The 24,426-nt window shown below is 39.2% G+C and overlaps 1 pseudogene; it reads left to right on the plus strand.

Annotated features, from left to right (window-relative positions):
- Positions 1 to 24,426, plus strand: part of LOC107552385 (radixin-like) — a 112,313-nt pseudogene that overhangs the window by 37,155 nt on the left and 50,732 nt on the right.

The following is a 24,426-nucleotide window of genomic DNA, read 5'->3' on the forward strand; positions in this document are numbered from 1 at the left end:
TAATGAAAAAAAAATGAAAAAATTTAAAAAAGTTTAACCCCCAAAAAAAAAAAAAAAAAAAAAAACATCTTTCACAAATGTCCGTCTCTTTTAAAGTGTTTAATGAGCTGTATTTGCAGGGGTTATTAGTACAATTCTTAACCCCACCCAGATCTCATCATTTTCAAAGCCTGGCTACGGCGATGGTCGAAATATGTTCTTTAAAAAAAAAAAAAGGCTACAATCTGTAATAAATATATATCTGTAATACCAAAAACGCCGTCAGTTGCGGCGTTCATTATCCCTTAAATGGGGTAATTTACGGCGCTTTTACACTACAGAAAACGCCGTCAATTGCGCCGCTCTTCAGCACACAAAACATCATCAGCATTGATGTCCCTATGTCCTGATGAACTATCCCTTTAAGTAAAAGTACAAAGTACTCCTCTCAAAAACTACTCTGAGTACTAGTTACCTTTTAGCCGGCGATATTTAATGAATTACCAAAAAAATATTCATTAATATCAAAGATCTATGTGGATAATAGCTACTTTGAACAAAACCCACTTTTATCTTATTGACAAAGTACGGGAATTAGTGGTCATGATGCAAGGATTTCTAACTTCAATACCTTGAAAAATATCAATATTAAAGTACCCATGAACCGGAAGCTGCAACTGTTGTGATGCATTTCCAAGTGAAACGGAATATAGAATAAAGGGCGGTGTTTTATTGTGGTGCACCTCCTCTCCACCTCTTGCTCATAAGCAGATTCACGGTTGGATAGGAGTGGTTAAGAATATCTGCTTGTTACATCTGACATCACGCTTCACTGCTTCTGGGTCCTAACACTCTGCCAGACGCCCCAAGAAAACTGTGCTAATATACAACCACGAAGTCATGTAACACTGAAAAATTATAACCCTAACCTTTATCTCCATACTGAAATCCCAAATGGCCAGACAGTGATTCAGCTAAAATATTAGTGTCTGAGACACTGTGAGCACGGAGACTGTAGTGTGCACAGCAAATTTTTAAATGCTTATCTTAAATATGTAATATTAATTAAGTAGTGCTCATAAATGGCTGTTGAGATAGTATTCTCAAGTGAAATAAGTAGAGGCATGGACCCGGAAACAGCAGTCCTTACGTCATTTATTTAGCAGTTATTTAAGAGCCATAAACAGTATGTTAGGCCTGTTTATTTAGATAAATGGAACATCAGATGGCTTTGACCTGTAATGACTGTACAATGTAGTGATGCAGTTAGACAGACTAGGATATTTATATATGTACAAATCAGACAGATATCCCATTCCAAAACATTTCTAGCATAAATTTACATTTTAAAGAAATTAAAGTTTCATCTTTGATTGTTGAAAGACTTTCTGGTGCATTTCACTTACAGCCAATAAAATTTCCAGTAGCATTTTCATCGGTCAGGCGTGGATCTATTCTGAATGGTTGATAACTTTTGACAAAGTTAAATCCAGGAGCAAATATAAATAATTTCTACTTTAAAAGCACGGAGAGATCGCGATTGAACACAGTCTGCGCACAAGCAATATCGGAGTGAGAGGACAGGCAGTTCATTTGTATAAATTAGGCCTATTTGAGAGCTCGCGTTCAGTTTTCTGCGATTATATGACTGTGTTCTCATGTTACAATAAAGCGCTCGCCACATTTGCGCGGGAATGATTAAAATTATACTGAATACCTGCAATCCTGCGCGGATATTCAGACTGTAATTGACAGGAGGCGAATGCGTGTCAAACTCACTGTCGGAGAGGAAAGAGAGACGCAGCTTGTAGAGGGGGCCAAGATGGCGGCGATGTAGGCGGTTGTGTGTTAGCTCTACAGGGAAATAAAGGTGAAGTGGTGATATAACCAACTGCTTAGACTGGTGATAACGTGGACATAAGTGAAAAAGTCATATAATTCCCTTTTGACATCTTTATGCATGGGAAAAAGAGGAAAGAAGAAAGTTAAACAAGCTTGGCTTGACAATATGGTTTCCAACGCATCTGATATGGTTGATAAGTTTGAGGATTCAGCATCGACCTCTAGTAGCACAGGTCTGAAGTTTCGGCGAGATACGGAATCACAATGGTTTGACACATGTCCAAACTTCGATAATGAAGTTACTGTCGCTGCCCTTTCGGATACTCCTCAGAAGCCAGCAGCCAAAAAATCGAAACGCGCGGAATCTAACGTTAGTGGAAACAGCAATGAGGATGTCTTGGCTGCAATACGCAAGCTAGCTTTAAAGCACGACAAGACTTTTCAAAAGATTTCAGCGATCGAAACTACCACCGAAGCTACCTCGAAACAAACCAAGAGTCTGACAGCGACGGTGCAACAGCTTATTGTTGATGTCGGCGTTCATAAAGAGGCTCTTAATCATCTGGAATCAGAGGTCCACGCTTTGAGAAAGGATAACAAATCATTGAAAGCAAGTGTACAGGAATGTAACCGTTACAGTTGGAGATGGTGTCTAAAGTTGCACGGTGTTGCGGAAAAAGATGAAGAGGATGTCCAAAGCGTGGTTCTTAATATACTAGAGAAGATCGCTCCTGGAATTGGAGACGGGCTACAGGACAGTGTCGATGTCGCTCACCGTCTGGGACCGAAACGAGCGGATGGTAAGGCCAGATCGATCATAATCCTCTTCTTACTGCGTCGCATCCGTGACATGATTTGGGGCGCTGCCAAAGGCTGCAAATTTCTAACTGACAAAAGATTGCGTCTTTCGGAGCCTCTGTCTCCCGACGATAGAGCTGCGCGGGACAAGCTGTGGCCTCTCGTGAAGAAGGCACGGGAGGAGTGCAAGAGAGCAAGCTTCCGCAGCTCTTTTGCTTTGATTGATGGGAAGCAAGTCTTCTATTCGGATGTTACCTAAGCTAAGTTACTGACTGCACTGGCTACCTTTCTCATGCAATATTCTAAAACGCGTAAAACGGTTAACAACACTATCTGCATAAAAACTCTTAAGTTGTGTGTAACATGGAAGTTACTATTTTCGATCCTCCTTAATTGTTGTTATCCTTAATATTAATCTCGACTTTTTTTTCCTTTTCTTTAATTGTTTTTCACCTTGAAGCCAATATATCTTATAGGTTATTAACCACCTCTCCCTTTACATTTAGGGTAAAGCTAAAGAAAGCTATTTTTTTCCGAGACTCAGGGGTTATTGGAAACTTAATAATACCTTGTTAAAAGATCAAAAATTTAATGATAGTATCATCAAGCTTATCAAAGAATTATTTACTGACTTAAATGGTGATTATAAAAAAACATGGGAGTTCTTCAAATATAAAGCTAGACATACAGCAGTTAAAAGAAGTAAAGAAATTAAAAAGCGTAAACATCAAACTGATTCAGAGTTGGTTAATAAACTTAATGCATTACTAGCTAAAAGTAAAATTACAGAAGAGGAAAATTTAGAAATAAAAAGGTTAAATTTGGAGCTTGATGAAGCCTACTTAGATTTGGATAAGGTGGATATATATACAAGGTCTCGTGCAAAATGGCTGGAGGAGGGGGAAAGAAATTCTAGCAATTGTTTTTGCCCTGGAAAAAAGAAATGCTCAGAGAAAAGCTCTTTCAGCACTTTATATTGACGGAGTCATTTACAAAGACCAAAAAGTAATAACAGATTTTGTTGCTAAATTTTATAGCACTTTTTATACCTCTAATTTCAACTATAATATTTTGGACAAATGTATTGATTGAATTAAACACCGTATTAAAGTTATTGATCTAGAGTATAGTCAAATTTGTGATTCACCTTTATCAATTGATGAAATCAAGCAAGCTCTACATAAAATGAAAAAAGGTAAATCCTCTGGGATCGATGGGCTTTCGGTAGAATTTTATCTCCATTTTTGGGAGTTTATTAAATTACCATTATTTCATATGTATAACGAATGCATCAGTCAGGGAGATATGACTGCTACTATGAAACAGGGAGTCATCTCTCTTATACCCAAGCAAGACAAGGATCCTTGAATAATCGATAATTGGCGACCTATTACTTTGTTAACATTAGACTATAAAATATTAGCCTCTGTATATGCTAAAAGATTAAGTTATGGTTTAGATAATATTATTTCAGAATCTCAATCTGGTTTCATGAAAGGCCGTCACATTTCTAACAACATAAGATTAGTACTGGACTTGCTGGATTATTCTGATCAAATTCATTCAGATGGTCTCATACTCTTTCTTGACTTTCATAAAGCTTTCGACTCCATAGAACACAAATTTATTTTTCGTACTCTAGAATTATTTGGATTTGGTAAAGCATTTATAGAGACTGTAACCATGTTTTATAGCGGTATTAACAGCTCAGTGATCGTGAACTTTGACACTTCTAAGAGGTTTAACATCTATCGTGGAGTCAGACAGGGCTGTCCAATCTCCCCATTTTTATTTCTTTTAGCCACAGAGTTACTCTAAGAATTAACCAAGATGAAAATTTTAAAGGAATTTCAATATTTGACAGGGAGATCAAAATGGCGCAGCTAGCAGATAACACTATGCTGTTTTTGGAGGACAAAAATCAGTTACCAAAAGCCCTGGAATTGGTTGAACAATTTTCATGTGCTTCGGGTCTAAAACTTAATACTTCAAAATGTGAAATTATGTCAATTCATGACATGGATGATATATTCTTAGGAAGTGTCCTAGTTGAAAAAAAGTGTAAAATATTTAGGAATTCATATCACTAAAAACTCAATCAGTAGACATCATTTAAACTTTTCTGATAAAATGATAAAAACGAAACAGATCTTTAACATCTGGCTTCAGAGAGATCTTTCATTATATGGTAGAGTTCTTTTATCTAAAGTTGAAGGGCTCTCTCACTTTGTATATTCTGCTCTTTCTGTATATTCATGTCTCGCTTCCCTGTTTCTGTATGTTTCTACAAGTTTTGCAATAAAAAAAAAGACGCAGCTTGTATCGGTGTATATACGGGAGATACTGTGGAAAATGAGTAATGGAACCGTGTCAGATACAGTGGTGGAAAGAGTACTGAAAAAATATACTCAAGTAAAAGTACCATTACCTTCCAAAAAATGTAGTGTGAGTAGAGTAAAAGTACTTGTCCAAAAAACTACTTGAGTAAGAGTAAAATAGTAGCCTATATAAAAGTACTCATGAGTATTGAGTAGTGAGTACTGAACTGTGGATTCTACCCCCTCATAATAAACGCTGTACACCGCAATTGATACATTTTAAAAACGTTGTATATTCTGTAATTCACATTATCTTATTTGTCATAAATAATGAAGAATATCTAATCTAATTTTGACTGCCAACTCTTTAAAATACAGAAACAGTATTCAGTTGAAGAAAAGATGAAAGTTATTCTCAGTACAATCATCCCAATTTAAATCAAAGTTTGAAAAAATTGATTTAAAATCATGTGTAAGGCCACTAACACATGGTTACTCAGCATATGCTGAACTCAATTCAGCATATGCTGTTGTTGCACAAACTATTAATGTTTAGAAAAGTGCAAATACAAACACCATTAGAAACACACACCATGATATGGGTTAAAATGAGAGCCCATTTCTCTCCAAATGCACATTGTTCTAGAAGGATGGCAAATTCATGCCATACCGTTTACACATTTACTCAAATTGTTATGCTGATAATACAATTTTTAAGGAAAATGCATTAAATAGCTAGGTATTTCTGGGGAAACTTTTTCAAAGGAAAACACACAGACACACACACACGCGCGCGCGCACGCATGTCTCTTTGCTGAGCCGCGGCGGTCTCGGTGAATCAGCAGCATCCACAACTGAATGGAACAAAAAGTGTTGAACTTGAAACGCGAGTGCATTTGCTAAATGAAGGCGGATTGTATAAAATGGATTTTTATTACATCACAAGCTGGCACAGATGCAGTAGCCTATATTAACGCCACGGGTCATCAATAAGGTGCAGATTTGGTGCACCAATTTTGTGTTCCCAACACACTTTTTCACAGCGCACATCACGCGCTCAAACTCATCAAAAGTCAACAAGTTCAACAAGCAACAACGACTTATTCAAGTGACCGCTGCAGAACGAGAGAGAGAGAGAGAGAGAGAGAGAGAGAGACAGACAGACAGACAGACAGACAGACAGACAGACAGACAGACAGACAGACAGACAGACAGACAGACAGACAGACAGACAGAGACAGACAGACAGACAGAGACGGGGCAGTGCAGATCGCGCGTCTCATAAGTGAGTGGGAATTTACCGAACGTGGCACTTGCGGGAGTTAACACTGTATGCAATACCCATTTGATTTGACGATTTGAAATACCCAATTTGATTTGACGAATCCAATCACGTTGATGGATAAAAATAAAATTACAATAAGCATGTAACGACCACAAACGGAGGAAAATAGTAAAAATAGAGTAAAAGTACCGATATATCACTTAAAATGTACTCAAGGAAAAGTAAAAGTACACACTTTTTTAAAAACGACTTAATTACTGTAACGTGAGTATTTGTAATTCGTTACTTCACACCACTGGTCAGATATTACAGTATCGGTATCAAAATATAGATATTTATGATAACACTACCATGTAGTTTGTTTCTCCAAACTTTGAGTCCATAAATCACGGTGAGCTCCCTCACTGTCTGATCAGCTCTTCATCTGCTGCAGCGGCGCTGTTCCCGGTTCAGATATCAGGGCTGTTATTGGTACTTTCACGATTGGATATCTTTATTGGCTATAAGTGCCGTCAAATGTTTGAATATTAATTCAAATTGTGGGCGTACTCAGTAACGAACTATGATTTAAAAGTAATGAAGTAGATTATTTTGCTTAATTTGTACTTAAGTACACGTAAAAGTACAGCTTTAAAAATATACTTAAAAAAGTACAATTACCCGAAAAAATTACTTAATTACAGTAACGTGAGTAGTTGTAATTCGTTACCTCCACCACTGCTTAAGCCCCTGATGTTTTGCTAAAAACTATTTTTTAAATTTTTATTATTGTTTTATTTAAAATGCATTTATTTCATACTAAGTAAAATTCGAATCCATTAACATTTGACACAGCTTATCACTTAGTACTGATACGCCTATAAAATTATAATTTAAGTTCAGTTGGAGTATTTTGTTATTGAACAATGCACATTTCTTAATATTATGCCTAATGTGTTTTAATATCACTATTAATAATATTGTATGATCTCTGTACAATATTGGTCTTTAAATGCAATATATAAAGACTATCTGAAGTACTTGAAATAGTTTGATTTTAACACAATCAAATATACAGTACCTATATCTTTAGACTAGCACTACTTCCACACAATTATTTATATTAAATTAAAATTAAATTAAAGTGCATTAAGCACAAATTAGTTGTTCGAATTTAACAGACTTTAGGTATACCAGTTTAGTATGCCAAAAGTACAATTGCAGGGTATTTTTATTAAGCACATAGCCCAAATAGGCTATGTAAATGTATTTATAGAATACTCAGCGCAAAATAAATGTTCTGGATGCTGAACCTCACTGACCACATCTTTGATGCTTTGTCTGAAATAAGTAAGTTATTTGTTTACATATGTGGATAAATGAGCTGCGCGATTCTGGATAAACTGAGAATGGAGAATAATTTTATTTTTAAAATAGATATCACTATTCTCCCACCATGATTCTGAAAAACAGACAACAAAAAATAACATTTAATTTACTAGAGTGTCTAGTAAAAATTGCTGCAGTCTATTTATAAAATATATTCAATATTCAATGAACTCTTAAAAAAAAATCTACAAATGATTCAATGACTTCCTCATAAATACTTCACTTGTTTCATTCCTGAATGAATCAACGTTTATTTGAATTAATCTCATTTTAAGTCACTTGTCTCCACCTGCTGGCGTTACGTTGTAATTGATACAGTAATGAACGCATGAAGTCACTTTCAAAAATTTGATTTACACTATTTTGAGCGCTATATCCGAACTATAAACTTTTATTTCAGCACTTCTGTGATGTTTGTAACAGAACTAGCGATACAAAAGACGCTAGTAAGGATGTTTCATCTTACTAGGCTAACTGTTCTCTCTCAGCGGCAGTGCGAACGCAGATTTAAAGGTTACAATGTGATTCAAGGCTTTAATAGATATATTGCTTAATCCTGTCATTTATGAACAATATTGCGTAGGTGATTTAATCTGTTGATTGAGTTTGCTATTTATTTAAATATCCAAAACATCAAACAAGGGCTTCAAAGCTGTGTTTATCGGAATGAACACGAAAGGTAAGTGGTAAACTACCACAGCCAGCAGCGCAGACTGCTTTTCATCAAGGACAGTTGGATTTCTAGTCTATTTGAAGAACAAATAACTATGTATAAAAGTGAAGTGAATGGATCATCTTCAAAAACATCAGTAGTTTTTAACAAAACATCAGGGGCTTAAGCCCCCAAAGACCGTTAGACACCCAATCTTGTACTTGCCTACATTTTAAAGCATTTTCCTTGCATGTCAAACCTAACGCATATAATGTTATAATTAATATGTTATAATTAATTAGCTGTAACATCCTAATGTCTAGGACACTAACACCCCTCATATCCATTAAACTATGTATAGGCTATCCTAAAATGGAAATAATAATAATAATAATAATAATAGGCCTAATAATCCAAAACCAATCCACTTTCCCTACTAATGCACAAACTACTTTAATTAATTTAATAAGTAGGCCTAACAAACGCGGATCTGATGGTGTTTTCGGTGCTGAAGAGTGACTCAATTGACGGCGTCTCTATTGTTTAAAACATCGCAATTGACGGCGTTTTGAGTGCTGAAGAGTGGCGCAATGGACGGCGTTTATGGACGTTTAAAACGCCGCAATTGACGGCTTTTCTGTAGTGTAAAAGCACCGTAAATCTCAAACGCCGCAACTGACGGCGTTTTTGGTATTACAGGTATATATTTATTACAGATTGTAGCCTTTTTTTTCTTTTTTTTTTTAAAGAACATATTTCGACCATCGCCGTAGCCAGGCTTTGAAAATTATTAGATCTGGGTGGGGTTAAGAATTGTACTAATAACCCCTACAAATACAGCTCGTTAAACACTTTAAAAGAGACAGACGTTTGTGAAAGATGTTTTTTAATTTTTTTAGAGGGATGAACATTGTTAAATTATGCCATATTTATTGCATCAAAATTTGTTAATACTTTAGGTTAGGGGTGGATAATTTTATCAGTTGTTTATTATTCATGCAACAATACATATTGCTGTTATAGTTTCAATTAAACATTGCTATATGATAACTTTGTGCTCTTATGTATGTCTTTAGAATGATTTTGTTAAAATGTAACTATTAGGCTATACTGAATGAAATAGCATAGACTTTTTCATGGCTGGTGTTTGCGCATTTAATTTCAATCTGTAACCTGTTGTTTTACAGATCTGTATATATTAGAGTTAAATGCTACTTTTTTAGGCTAAATTCCATGCTTTATACTGTAGGAATAGGCTGCGCTGCGCGTGGGTGTGAGCACAATGCACATAAGGAGCTCTGACTGGAAAGACTGCACAGTAGCCTATAGCCTACCTCTTGTTGGATTTATACGAAATAAATACATTTGTTTTCGATCGTTTCATTTAAAGGGGTCATATGATGCTATTTTAAAGATCATTATTTTGTGTATTTGGTGTAACAGAATATGTTGACATGCTTTAATGTTCAAAAAACACATTATTTTTCAAATACTGTATATTATTGTAGGTCCTCTATGCCCCGCCTCTCTCAAACACGTCGTTTTCAACAAAGCCCCCTCCTTTGACAAGCGCAGTCTGCTCTGAATGGCCAGCTGACCCAGTGCATTGTGATTGGCCGAACACCACAAGCACGCGTCAGAAATGTAACGCCCCTTACCATAATCGTGGGTCAGCTTTCAAATTAAATATCAAGACAGTTAATAATGTCCTTAGTTTTACCATCAGTTCAAGCCCGAAAGGGCAACACAGTCACGTGACAGACACAGTGATGATGATGCAGTACGCAAGCCGCGGTTAAGACAGCTGACGTGCCATCTGAATGGGGAGCAGATGTGATAAATTTGGTGTTATCGCTCTCACTCTCTCATACTGGTCACTGGAAGTTCAACATGGCACCTCATGGCAAAGAACTCTGAGGATCTGAAAAAAAGAATTGTATAGAAGAATTGTATATAGTGTAGGCTATAAGAAGATTGCCAAGACCCTGAAACTGAGCTGCAGCACGGTGGCCATGACCATACAGCGGTTTAACAGGACAGGTTCCACTCAGAACAGGCCTCGCCATGGTTGACCAAAGAAGTTGAGTGCAGGTGCTCAGCATCATATCCAGAGGTTGTGTTTGGGAAATAGACGTATGAGTGCTGCCAGCATTGCTGCAGAGGTTGAAGGGGTGGGGGATCAGCCTGTCAGTGCTCAGACCATACGCCGCACACTGCATCAAATTGGTCTGCATGGCTGTCGTCCCAGAAGGAAGCCTCTTCTAAAGATGATGCACAAGAAAGCCCGCAAACAGTTTGCTGAAGACAAGCAGACTAAGGACATGGATTACTGGAACCATGTCCTGTGGTCTGATGAGACCAAGATAAACTTATTTGGTTCAGATGGTGTCAAGCGTGTGTGGCGGCAACCAGGTGAGAAGTACAAAGACAAGTGTGTCTTGCCTACAGTCAAGCATGGGGGTGGGAGTGTCATGGTCTGGGGCTGCTTGAGTGCTGCTGGCACTGGGGACCTACAGCGCATTGAGGGAACCATGAATGCCAACATGTACTGTGACATACTGAATCAGAGCATGATCCCTTCCCTTCGGAGACTGGGCCACAGGGCAGTATTCCAACATAACTACCCCAAACACACCTCCAAGATGACCACTGCCTTGCTAAAGAAGCTGAGGGTAAAGGTGATGGATTGGCCAAGCATGGGCATCCTCAAATGGAAGGTGGAGGAGCGCAAGGTCTCTAACATCCACCAGCTCCGTGATGTCGTCATGGAGGAGTGGAAGAGGACTCCAGTGGCAACCTGTGAAGCTCTGGTGAACTCCATGCCCAAGAGGGTTAAGGCAGTGCTGGAAAATAATGGTGGGCGCACAAAATATTGACACTTTGGGCCCAATTTGGACATTTTCACTTAGGGGTGTACTCACTTTTGTGGCCAGCGGTTTAGACATTAATGGCTGTGTGTTGAGTTAATTTGAGGGGACAGCAAATTTACACTTTTATACAAGCTGTACACTCACTTCTTTACATTTTAGCAAAGTGTAATTTCTTCAGTGTTGTCACATGAAAAGATATAATAATATATTTACAAAAATGTGAGGGGTGTACTCACTTCTGTGAGATACTGTATATATTGTAGACATATTGGAGATGAATCCTAATAAACATGCTGCTACAATAAAAACCATGACATTAAAATACATTTAAAACTGTGTATGTCTATGATCCCACCTGCAGTAACAGCGTGCAGATCCTCATTTATCTCAGGACCATGACGACATCAGTGGACAATAGCTTAAGCTCGCTCACACGTAACCACATATCTTCTATAACAGTAAAAACATATCGATTTTATGACATATGTTATTACGAGAAAATATATAGTTTTAACGATAAAAGATGTCGTTTAAACGAGAAAATTATGTAGTTTTAATGACATAGCATTATTAGGACATAATTGAGTGGAAATGATAAATAGTGCCAGCAGTGCGTCACCATAGAAAAAGGCCAGCATTTTGACATTTCTTAGTCAACAGAAACGTAGCCATATTGTACTCAAGGCATACTGCAAGCAAGCCTATACCTAAATGAGCAAAACAAGCGCTTTCACATGGGAAATCAAATTTAATCAACAATAAAAACCGACGCCACTGCTTAGTTCAGCTTATTCGCACAGGCTGTTGAATAATAAATATTCCTGTTATTTGCAGAAAGGGCAGTTTCTCCAAAATTGAGAAGACATTCTAATACACAACAAACGAAAAGGAGAGAAAAGAACATCGGACCTCAGACTCTAACTCCTGTCACTAAAGCAACATTGCACGGTCGCAATGAACGCAGACCACGGCACTACAGAAACCAATACTCACAAGCGTATGCTCACTGTATTTGACACACATCAGCTTACACAAAGGAAAATAAACTTGCACATTTTGTTTACATATGATAAAGAAGACGAAGATACACGTGTACCCAATGAAAAAGTAAAAATATCACACGATGAAAGTCCAAATGTTGGTCACATAACGTTAAAAAACAGGATCCTTGAAGTAGATCGCCATTCAGAACGACATTCTACTACTCATGTCTGATTGCCTATACTGCATCAAAGGGGCTGGACTTTGTAGAAAAGGAGGGGCTGATTTTAATATTACAGAAAACGCAGTTTTTTTATGCCGTCTTTGTCTAATGGAGCGCCGTAAATTACGGTGTATTATGGCCAAACGGCGAAATTAAGGCATTTTGGATTGCATCAATAAACGCCAACATTAACGGCGGTTCTGCTGTGAAAACGCCTTAATTTACACCGTCTGTACTACAAAACGCCATATTTTTTCTGCACACCAGGCGTCTGGTTAATGGCGAATTGTGACCCCTTTGGCGTTCCATACGCTCCACTTCACTTCAGCGCCACAAGCGAGAGCGTGGAAACGTATGGAACGCCAAACGGGTTGCAATTCGCCATTAACCAGAAGCCTGGTGTGCAGAAAATGCATTTTACTCATTTTTATGTATTTTACAGCGTTTTTTCGTCATAGTATCATCTGTCTGTATCATTTTAACTTAAAGGTGCACTAAGTGATTTTTGCCAAACAATGCTGATATGTGAAAGCACCAAAACAAACACGCCCATACCCAACAGGACCTCGCCCCTATTTTGATAACTCCGCCCACGTACATACACAACCCTGGTAGAGATTATGGCGGAATCTGCTATGCCTGCCGGTCACAGCATATTCAATCAAAAGCCAACACAGATTAGTTGTGTGAAAAAGCAAAATAAACGGAACTCACTTATCAAGAAGAAACAGAGCAACTTTGGCGTCCGAATCCAGGCCTTCCCGCTCCTTGAGTTCTCTCCACCGCTGGAAAGCTGCGCCAATATTTACGTTGGTCCTACCTCTTGCCTGATCGTAACCCTTCTTTTAAATTTTTTGTTCCTCCGAAATTTTCCTTTTTTTTTTTTTTTTTAATCTGCCATCTCTCGCGGTCTATAGTCGATCTGCTAATATCTGTCCTGTGCACTTACTGAGCGCTCTCTTCTCCCTATCAATACTAGACACGCCCCTTGCTGCTGATTGGCAGCGAGTGTTTTTTGGGACTTTGTCCGACACTGTGGTCAAAAGCTTTTTTTAAATATTGCTTAGTGCACCTTTAAATAACATGGCAAGGCACACTTATAGTTACAGAAGTTGTTTATAAGCCATGACAGTATGATAACTAAATGACACTGCAATAGGCTGATGTGTCTGCTGTGTTGATTTAGGTTTTATGAAACTTTGTTTTTCTTCACTACATTGCAAAGCATAATATAAGACTTTTTTTCTCCACTTCATTTCAAGAAAACATGCTGTTCCCTCGTTATTTTAAAGTGAAGAAATTGAGATCTTGTCCGAGACTTGATAGTGATGTCCTTTTCATGAGCAAATCTTTTGATACGATTCTTTTCAATCAACTGGTTCACCATTAACATTGAATGGTTCATTTGTGAATTCGATTTCTCCAGGACATAAAACTTGCTGCAGTTAATAAGCGAGTCAAGTGAACAATGAACACTAATTGGACTTGATCCGCTCAAATTAGCCAAGATCCGGGAGTAATATGATATTCTCAGAGCAAGTGTGCTCCTAATTATTCATAAAAATGTCATACTGATCTCTAACCTATTTGTGTCACATTAGAAACCTCTCTTTAATAATATTAGTAATTTAGTGTTTTTCTACCACCCTGAATAAACATTTTTTAATTAATTTATCTTGCCATTGCAGGATGTAGGCTAATGCAGCCTGAAGAATGGGAGGAGGTTTTATGAAACTTGCTTTAACAGCGTAATATATAGTAAAATGCATTGAATAATACATTGTTTATATTTATTGCCTTTAAATGTAAATACATCTATAAAAGATTTACTGTAATCTGTACAAAGAGAATTCAATGCTGGAAAAAGCGTTTTAAGTAACAACATTTAGATTTGAAATCAAAATAATGGATAAATGTTGTGCTTGTTGTATATAGCTGCAAACATGAAAGTACAATGAGCCTGTGCTGCTGCTGCACAACATACATACCACACACACTGCAAATGGATTATGTGAGAGAATCAACTTTCTGTGGGCGCTTCGGCTGTGTGTCAGTCACGGACGTCCTGCTGTTTTTCTCATTCATGCATATTTCTTTATCAGTCTAAAGTGTCATTAACATAGTACTGTGCTTTGCAGATATATTTACATGAATAATACTCCTCTGAACTGAAACAAATATCTGTCCAAATATTAGGCTAATATTTGTCCACATAGAGAACTATTGTGATTGAAGCTTAATGGAGTTTCAACTTTTGTCTGGTGGAAATATAGAAGAAAGTAGGAGTGTTCTTATTCCTTTTATTCCCTCCTTTTTTAGGGGCCTACAATCCTGTAATAGAGGACAAGTTTTTCTTCTTTTCTTGATTACGTGGGAAGGGAGGAGAGGAGACAAAGATGCCGAAACCAGTAAGTATTAGACAACATACATTTTCTTTACTTAAACGCCCATATTATACCATTTTTAAAGTTCCTATTATTGTTTTGTGAGTCTCCTACAATAGGTTTGCATGCATGCAAGTTCAAAAAATGTTTTAGATTTCTCAAAATATGCATTTAAAGGGGTCATATGATGCGATTTCAAGTTTTCATTTCTCTTTGGAATGTTACAATCTCTTGGTGCATAAAGAAGATCTGTAAAGTTTGTTACGTCCTCTGGACAGAAGTGCTTTTATTGTTCATCCTGATTGTTCAATGTGCAGAGATGTTCTGTGTATGGTGCCATTTCCTCTCTCTCTCTCTCTCTCTCTCGCTCTCTCTCGCTCTCTTTTCCCTTTTTCCCTGCGCAGTGTTGATTGGACGCAGCTGCAGCTGATTATGTGGATGAGCGAGAGTGGTTAAAAGCTGAGAAGGAAAATGGTAGAGCACTAAGACCGTTGACAGGAAGGAGGGTCACTAGTGTGCGACGGGTGTGCGACGAACGGACTACTTGGAGCGGAAATTTGAATAGAGATTGATTGTATCAGAGGAATATTTTTGAACGGATTTATTGGATTAATCATTGGACACTGGACTGAGGACTTTTTGGACTTGGTAACGGTAGGTCGGGTGTGGAGAGTGGTGTGGGAGTACCGGCCGACGGCCTGTATAGGTCCGGTAGCGGTGCTCCTCCTCTACTTCCCATCGATTAAATAATATCAAACTTTTCAGCATGACAGAAAGAGAGTCAGGAGATGAAAACAACAGCATGGAATGTAGAGATCAGGAAGAAGAAAGTGATTGGGAGGATGTGTTGAGGGGATCTAGAACCAAGAAATTGGCTAGACGTAAAAGAAAGAAAAATTATTCAGATAGTTTGGGTGGAACGGAGAGTGAAGGAAAAGAAGTTGAGGTAAATGATTTGAGGCCAGAATTGTTCAATGTGGTAGTACGGTTTGAGGGAGAAGGGGGAGTAAAGAAAACTGACCCATTAAAACTTACTAACATCATTAAAGCACAAATAGGAGAAGTAAAATATGCAAGAGTACTGGGAGATGGAATGTTGAGCTGTTTGCCATTTTGATGGCATTAGAATGGATTGAATATTCTAAGGTAAACAGAACTTTAATTTGCAGCGACTCTGTCTCTGTGCTGCATAGTCTCAAGACCGGCATAGTTAAGAATCATCCGGAGCTTTATGACGTTATGTCTATCTATTCAAGAATAAAGAACAAAGGTGATGGCCGTTCCTCACTCTAGCCCGCCGGCCTACAGGGGGATATTCAGTGTGTGACGCTGTGTGACACATTTTATGGAGGACTGTTTACTGAACCTGCAGTTCTGCATAGCCTACAATGGGGGTTCTATAAAGTGGGGCAGTTCCAACCTTGCAAGGGCAGTCCGGCGCTTCTGACTCACAGCCTGTAAGTACATTTTTTATATTTAAAGAATTTGCCACTGATGATTCAAATGCGAGTTTTGAGCAGTGTAGAGTAGCGCTTGTTGTTTGTCGTTTCTCTGATCAAAATTCAGACATGGTTTTATGTTTACGCCGTGTGATACGCAACGCGTATAAGCAGTGTTGGGGGTAACGCATTACAAGTAACGCAAGTTATGTAATCAGATTACTTTTTTCAAGTAACTAGTAAAGTAACGCATTACTTTTTAATTTACAAGAGATTATCAGTTATTTTTTTAAAATAAGTAACGCAAGTTACTTTTTTTTTTTCAATTTATTGATTGACAGCTCTCCTGTCCCCATGTTGAGAGAAATCAGAAGATGTTACTGTAGTTCTAAAATAAATATGAATATGCATTAATTCATCTCACTCACAAAAAAACACAGATTCAGTATTCCTCAAAATTAATAAAAATAATGCAACTCAGAATATGGCAAACCTGCAATAATTAAATGTTAAACAACACAAATATCCTTTATGCATTTAATCCCATTCGATTAACCAATGTCTTTGCTTCTGACCTTCGATGATCCAGTTCAACCATACTAAGCAGCAAAAATTACTCTAGACAAACATTTGTGTCTTTCTTATTGCTGAAGTGTGTTGAAATTTCTTCTTCTGCATTCTACTGTACGGACGTAAGTTTACTTTCCCTTCAGCCTGAGGCGTATTCATTTCACTTTTGGTGTGAAAAGGCTTTTATATTTGCCAAAAATAAAACTTTTTTTATTTTAAAAACAAACAAGCAAGCCCGGTCCACATTTAAAAAATAACGAAAAAGTAACGTAACGCATTACTTTCCATAAAAAGTAACCAAGTAACGTAATTAGTTACTTTTTTTATGGAGTAACGCAATATTGTAATGCATTACTTTTAAAAGTAACTTTCCCCAACACTGCGTATAAGTATAAGTCATTATAATTAGTAATTATGTCCTCACTGGATGCAACAAATGCCTCGTTTGTAATGGGTTTTATTGGGTTTTGTCTCGTCTTGCCGGGAGATGGCATCACAGTATGTTAAGGGGCGTAACATTTCCGTCACAAGCTTGAGGTATTCAGCCAATCACAACGCACTGGATAGCTGGCCAATCAGCGTACACCTCGCTTTTCAGAATGATGAGCTTTGTAAAAATCGACGCATTTCAGAAAGGTGGGGCATAGAGGCATATTTTTAACCTTAAACCTATAAACGCATTGTATTACACCAAATACAAAACAATGTTCTTTTTAGCAACGTCATAGGACCCCGTTAATATCACCTAATTTTCCAGCAATTCTCAAATGATTCATTCAAAGCAGTTCTAAGATTCAGTCTCTCTAAACCCCTCCTTTCCATGAGCCTACTCTGCTCTGATTGGTCAGACAGCCCAGTCTGTTGTGACTGGTCTACCATGTACAGCATGTGTTGGAAACAATACGCCCAATGCCATAGTTCCGTTTTTTGAACGCTTGATAGTATGATAGAAAATATAAACATCTATTTTTAGTTTCAGTGGAGCAAGCTGGTCCAAATAAACTGGGCACTGAGCCATCTTTCAAGAGTAAGCGTTTTGAGAATCCTGCATTTAACTCCCCGAGATTAGAAAAGCAGTTGTGAGTAAAATGACGGTAACACACACACAAAAAAAAGATTGGGGTTGTACTGCGGTGGTACAGTGGAAAAAGTTAATTTTAACCGCTGATTCTTTGCAGCCTCATCTTTCGGAAGTGAAAATAAATAAAACAAATTTACTTTCACAGAGTAGGACACAGCGTCTTCTTGACGATGTTAATTACATGAACAAGCTACAGTGTTTCAGGGCAGGTCAAGTTGTTTGCGGTCGGCCAACGTAGAACATTACATGTAGCCGTCACAGAAGTGGGATTAAAATAACTGATGACTCGTTTAGGCTATTCAGAGTAGATTCTTTCTTTTGGGAGACAATAATAGTGTTTATTTTGTCCGCTATTTATAATTTAGTCTTAGTCCTGTGTCAAATGTAACTTTTAGTTTTGAATCATATTTAGTCTGCTTGTCCTGTTTTAGTCGAATGTTTGAGAATTTTAATCTAGTTTTAGTCAGTGGAAACTTGCACATTTGTCATATTTTCGTCTTACTGTATAATGGTTAAAATTATGAAAAAAAAAAATATTATTTTGCTAAATTTTAATTGCAATGATTGTTGTCATTTGGGAAGTTTATTTTTACATTTCATCAGAAGTTGCTCTTTCACCAATAAGCACAAATCAATAGAATATTGACTCGTATGCATGGTTTATTTGACCTCATCTAATGTTAGTGTACAGATTTATAACAGGATATCAATTAGAGGCTAAATAAAACGACAAAGACTTCAGAAATACACTCGCCCGGTCTATGTTATGAAAATTACCTGTGTAACAACCTACACTCTAAAAAACACTGGGTTAAAAACAACCCAATTTGGGTAGTTTTTGACCCAAGGGCTGGGTAAATATAGGACAGAGCACATGTTGGGTTAATTTTACCAAGCAAATTGGGTTGTTTATTTAACCCAGCATAATGGTTTGATTTAACCCAGCTAATGAGTTGATTAATTTTTACTATAAGCTACTAGCTTATTTTTTTACTTCAGATATTAAATAATGTTTACAGATTAACTTAAATCCTCAACTTTTGTAAAATACTCCACACAAACACCGATTTGCATGATAACTTCCTTTATTTTGGCCTATATAAATTTACAGTATTGTTTATATCATTTTTAATACGTAGGCTATACATATTCAGGGCTCTACAGCTTTTAATGATTATTAAGGGAGTTTGCAAATGTGATATTGATTTAATACAACAGTTCATTAAACAAGAAGTTAATATTAAGTGACTTATATTGTCTGACAACAACACAATTGCCTTATTTTGCTCTATTTCATAAACGAAAAGTTTTTTTTTTTTTTTTAAGTAACAGCTGAGCCGCTGCACATCGCCATTCAAACACAGCGGTGATTCGTTTATGAATGAACTGCGTTTTTAAATGAAAGTGAGTCAATGATTAAATTACCCATTCATAAAGACAGTCACTACTTCGTTCCTGAATGATTCAGCTGTTCGAATGAATCAATTGAATGAATGATTCAGTGATAAAATCAGTGACTTGACGCCACCTGCTGGCAGTTTGTTTAATTTTCAAAGCATCTTTTCTGTTATTTAAATCATTTTTATATTTAAAATTTTATATTTAAAACATTAACCTCAACATGAATTTATAAATTTAATTGCACTCATGCGAGCTCTGAGCCTCATTAAACATCTGAAAATACACATACAAGCCACTTGTGTGTTCTTCTGTGCCATCTCTGTAGCACAAATTTATTTCTTAAATACTGATTTCATTTGATTGGTAACTTATTCTTATTCTACTTGTTTTAATTAGAAATGTTAATAAATATATATTTTTGATTTTGACATAAGATAACCTACTTTTAATAAAGTTAGAAAAATGCCATTACAAAAGGTAAAAACTAAATCCCCTATAAATCACTTTAAGGAGTCAACTATCACCTCGTAATGGGAAGGTACTTTTTTTTTTTTTTAATCCGAATTTTTGATTACTGATTAGACGGTGCTCCTAAATTTTTTAAATTAGGAGCACAAGCGCTCCTAAAAAGAAAAGTATCCGTAGAGCCCTGATATTGCCTATATTTAAACTCGTTTAACAAACATAAGTAGAAATTAAATATTAAACCGAGGTAATTCATGTGTAATCGTCACAATCTGTGATGGCGAGGAATGATGGAGACAAGGAATAAACGAAACAGTCTTTAATCCAAGAAACACAGGATACATCCAACACTGGGAACGACAGGAAACACATGAACATAAGTAGAACCGACAGAGACAGACTGCACAGACTAGGACTTAAATACAGGGGATGACTGAGGAAACACAGGTGTATGGGATGACTAATCAAACTAATTAACAAAACGAGGACAGGAACATGACCAAATAAGGGAACAGAAACAGGGGCAAAACATGACAGAGACAGTCCATGATCCTGACATTACGCCCCCTCCCGGAAGGTGCGTCCTCGCACCATAGCAACAACAGAGGGAGACATGGGTGGGAACTTGGGAGGAGGTTCCGGAGGAGGACGGACACCTGGGAGGGGGCCGGCAGACAGAGACCAGGGAGGTGACGAAGGAGGGAGGAGCCAGGGAGGAGACAGGAGGGGCCCGGAGCAGGAGGAGCCAAGCAGAATCCAGGCCACAGCCATAATGTCGACCCACGGAGGAGCCGACGGAGGGAGGAGGAATGGCCTCCGACTCCAGGGGGCCGACCAACAGTGGTGGAGCAGGTGGTGGAGGAGCCCGAGGCAGAGAGCCAACGAGCCAGGGGGATGCCGAGGATCTGGGGGGCCAGGGTGGAGCCGAGGGCTCTGGCGACCAAGGCGGAGACGGAGTTCCGCGGCAGAGCCAGAGCGATTGAGGACCAAGGTGGAGCTGGCGGGAGGAAGGTACCCAATAGAGCCGGTGGGACAGAGCAACAAGGTTCCACCGGAGGAGAGGAGTCCTGAGGCGATGGTGGGTCGACGCCCGACCAAGGCGGAGCCAGAAGGACGAGGGAGCCCAGTGAAGCAGGTGGATCGACGGGTGACGGTGGAGGTGAAGGAGCTAGGAGCCAAGGTGGAGCCGCTGGGTCTACGGGCCGAGGTGGAGTCCAGGCCTCGGGAGGCTGGAGATTGAGGTGAGGGATTCTCCAGCCATGGCAATGCTGGAGGATGGCAGACCCGCGGTGCTCGCACCGTAATGATGGTGGGCTGAGGGCGAGCAGAGGGGCTGCCAGATGACAGCGGTGGAGGAGGCAAGAGCAGGAGGGAGGGAAGGATGGCGGGCATTTGTGCGTCTCCGGGCATTAAGGGCTTAACTCTGGATCGGAAGCCCCCTCTAGGCTGAACACAGGAACAGGATGGCGCTCTGGAGGAGCGGACACTTGAGGACGCTTACGAGGAGCGAGAACTGGAGGGAGCTCTGGACTGGAGCCCTCTCCTCTTTGCTTTGGCACTTTTGCTGCGCCATACTCGGCCGTGGGGCAGGGGCGGAGCTCCTCTCCGCGCTCACACTGTCCGCAGCTTTTTCCCTCATGGCAGGCATTGTCGCCGGCTCTCGCACCTGGTCTGACAGCTTGGGCTCTACGTCCGGGGCGATCCTCTGCTCAGTCGCTCGGCATTGCGCTGGCTCATAGATCGCGGCGAATTGGCTCTCCGTCATCGGTGGGCTCTGGCTTTAGCTCCGCACAGCGGGGAGATGGTGGGCTGGGTTCTGGGTCCAGAGTGGCACTGGCGAGATCCCCCCCTCGGGACAGATGGTGACCAGGGATCTGTGTCTCGCCAGTGTCCACTCCACAAATGCGGCGAAATTCGCTCAAGGGCCTTCCTCGGACAACGGCGCTCTGTACGCAGAGTTTAAACTGGCGTCATAGAATGCACAGAGCACGTCGTCCGGGTAGCTGGAGAGGTTGACGAGCACCAGAAATCGTCCAGAATATCTCCTCCTCCTGTTGGAGACTAAGGAGGAAATCCATGGAGGAACACTACAAAAACAAAACACTGAGGGAAAAAACACGGAAACAAAAACGGATGGAACACACGGAGGTAACTGTTTTTTTGGTTGGTTCTTCTGTCACAATCTGTGATGGCGAGGAACGATGGAGATGAGGAATAAACGAAACAGTCTTTAATCCAAGAAACTCCGGGTACATCCAACACTGGGAATGGCAGGAAACACATGAACATAAGTAGAACCGACAGAGACAGACTGCACAGACTAGGACTTAAATACAGGGGATGATTGGGGAAACACGGGTGTATGGGATGACTAATCAAACTAATTAACAAAACGAGGACAGGAACATGACCAAATCAGGGAACAGAAACAGGGGCAAAACATGACACAGACAGATCATGATCCTGACATAATCAACCAGTCTCTGTTATTCTGTTTCCACCATAACAATGCTGGCTCTCGTGCCCGAGCTGGAGTCATGTTCGGCGGAGAACTGCTAACGGCTAAGACCGCCGACCTGCGTTTCACTCTTAGCCAAAATATGCTGTGACTGCCTCCATAACCTGCCCGTAAACAAACAGTAAACAGCTCCGAGGACATATTTTAACATCCAAAGTATTTATATTCTGTATCATTATGAATAAAATTAGTATTTTATGCAAAGCATCAGGCTTTTCTATCATGCAAAAAGACCAACGTGACGCTCGATTAGGTGACTCACACCGCGTGCCTGTGTGATACTTTGATATACAGCACAGTAACAATTTTATAGATAAAATAAAATGTACACAAATCTGTATTTTACAGAAGAACTGCATCAATTCGATGGTGCTTAGAACTGCTCTCTCCTGAAGAAGATGCAAAATCCCCGCGATAAATAACTCAACCACTGGGTTATGTCTGACCCAGGATCTGAGAAACACAAACATTACCCAAACATTGGGTTGTTACATTTGACCCAGGAGCTGGGTAACAATTAAACTACCCAAACATTGGGTTATTACATTTGACCCAGGAGCTGGGTAACACTAAAACTACCCAAACACTGAAAAAATAACACTTCAACTGATTTTCAACGCTGGATGAACCTACCACTATCTATTATGGGCAGAATATCAGTAATTAAAATGACTATACTCCCTAAATTAAACTATTTATTTACAATGACACCAACACAACCCACCCTTTCTTGGTTTAAATCACTAGATTCAATCATTACCAAATTCTACTGGAAAAACAAGACCCCAAGAATTAAATTGACTACCCTACAGAAACCAAAAATACAAGGAGGACTGGAAGCACCACATTTTTACCACTACTTTCTGGTCAATCAGCTCCAAAAAAGGATTCACCCCGACTCATCAGAAAGCACATGGCTAAACGTTGAACAAACAATTTGTAAGGATATTAACACTTCAGAATTACCCTTCTTCAATCAGACCATCAAAAAGCATCACTGTTTTAAAATGCCGACAATAGCAGCAGCTCTGACAGCCTGGTGGAAATTAGTGCTGTTCAAAATATCGATACGACGATGTATCGTCACAGAGATTTGACGATACAAGCATCGATACAGCTGGCCCTGTATCGATATTGTGGCATGTGTGCAGCAGTGGACCACGCTTAATTGGTTTAAAATTTTACAAATGTTTAAAATGGAGTAGAAAAGTGCGAGGTTTCTAAAAAAAGAATGATTAGAGTATATAGGCTACAACATGTTTAATCTGGCCGCAGAGGAACACAACTGGGTTGCCTGATATAAAGAGACGTAATCCCCGAAACGGAGCTTCCCACTTGCGCAGTATGGAAATATCTGCTAAGTGTGCTACTTATCTTTGTCAACCTGGCAACCATGTGCACGCGCTCTCTCTCCACTGTGGATAAACGCGCTTGCTTTCTGAAAACACAGCTTGCAGTTTAGCGATCTCCATTTCAATCTATTCTCAGAAAAGTGTAATTCATCGAGTGTTCATTTATGAGAGAAAGAGAGAGGCTGTGAATGTATGAATTACCACCGTTTTGCCGCGTTTCTCCATTAACCGTAAAGCTGTGGCTTTAATTCCTTTAGAAACAATGATGTTACCAGCTCCTTGTTCAGAAAGATAATGTAGCTCTTGAGCGATTAAGCTATTTAGTTGATAAAACTGCGGGGCAGTGCTAAAAAGTTTGTTCCTGAATGTCTGAGTTCGGCCGCAACGTGATCTGTGTGTGTAACTGCACTTAACATCAAACTGCTTCCATTTCCCACAAATGCTGGCACAGACGTGCATGTTCGGCTAGAGTCGCTTTGAACTCGTGCATCTTCGGAAGTGGAGCTGCGCGGAAAGTTACAAAAAAATGTCGTGCACACCGCCACGCGAAACAACGTCGCACACTCAAAGCGAACTTCCGCCAACACCGCGATGACGTCATATTTGCCGCGTGCACCTAAGCGAACTTGCGGACGCGTCGAGAAGGGTATAACTGCAGCCTGGAGATCTCCAAATGTGGGAGGGAACTCCAAAACGGGGTGGGAGCTCCAAAATAGGGCGTGGCTTCCTCCCATTGACAGACAGGCACATGACACGCATGCGCAATTTTTTCTCTCAATACAGTTCAGTGGAAACTCCACCCCACAGCTGATTCTAAAGATTTTATTGGTTGTGTCAATCACAGTGTTGATTTCCTACACTATGCTACAATAAATGCTAACCCCTAAGCCTACCACACAC

The sequence above is a fragment of the Sinocyclocheilus grahami genome, unplaced genomic scaffold, assembly GCF_001515645.1.
Source record: "Sinocyclocheilus grahami isolate Dianchi unplaced genomic scaffold, SAMN03320097.WGS_v1.1 scaffold448.1, whole genome shotgun sequence".
In the NCBI taxonomy this organism is placed as follows: Eukaryota; Metazoa; Chordata; class Actinopteri; order Cypriniformes; family Cyprinidae; genus Sinocyclocheilus; species Sinocyclocheilus grahami.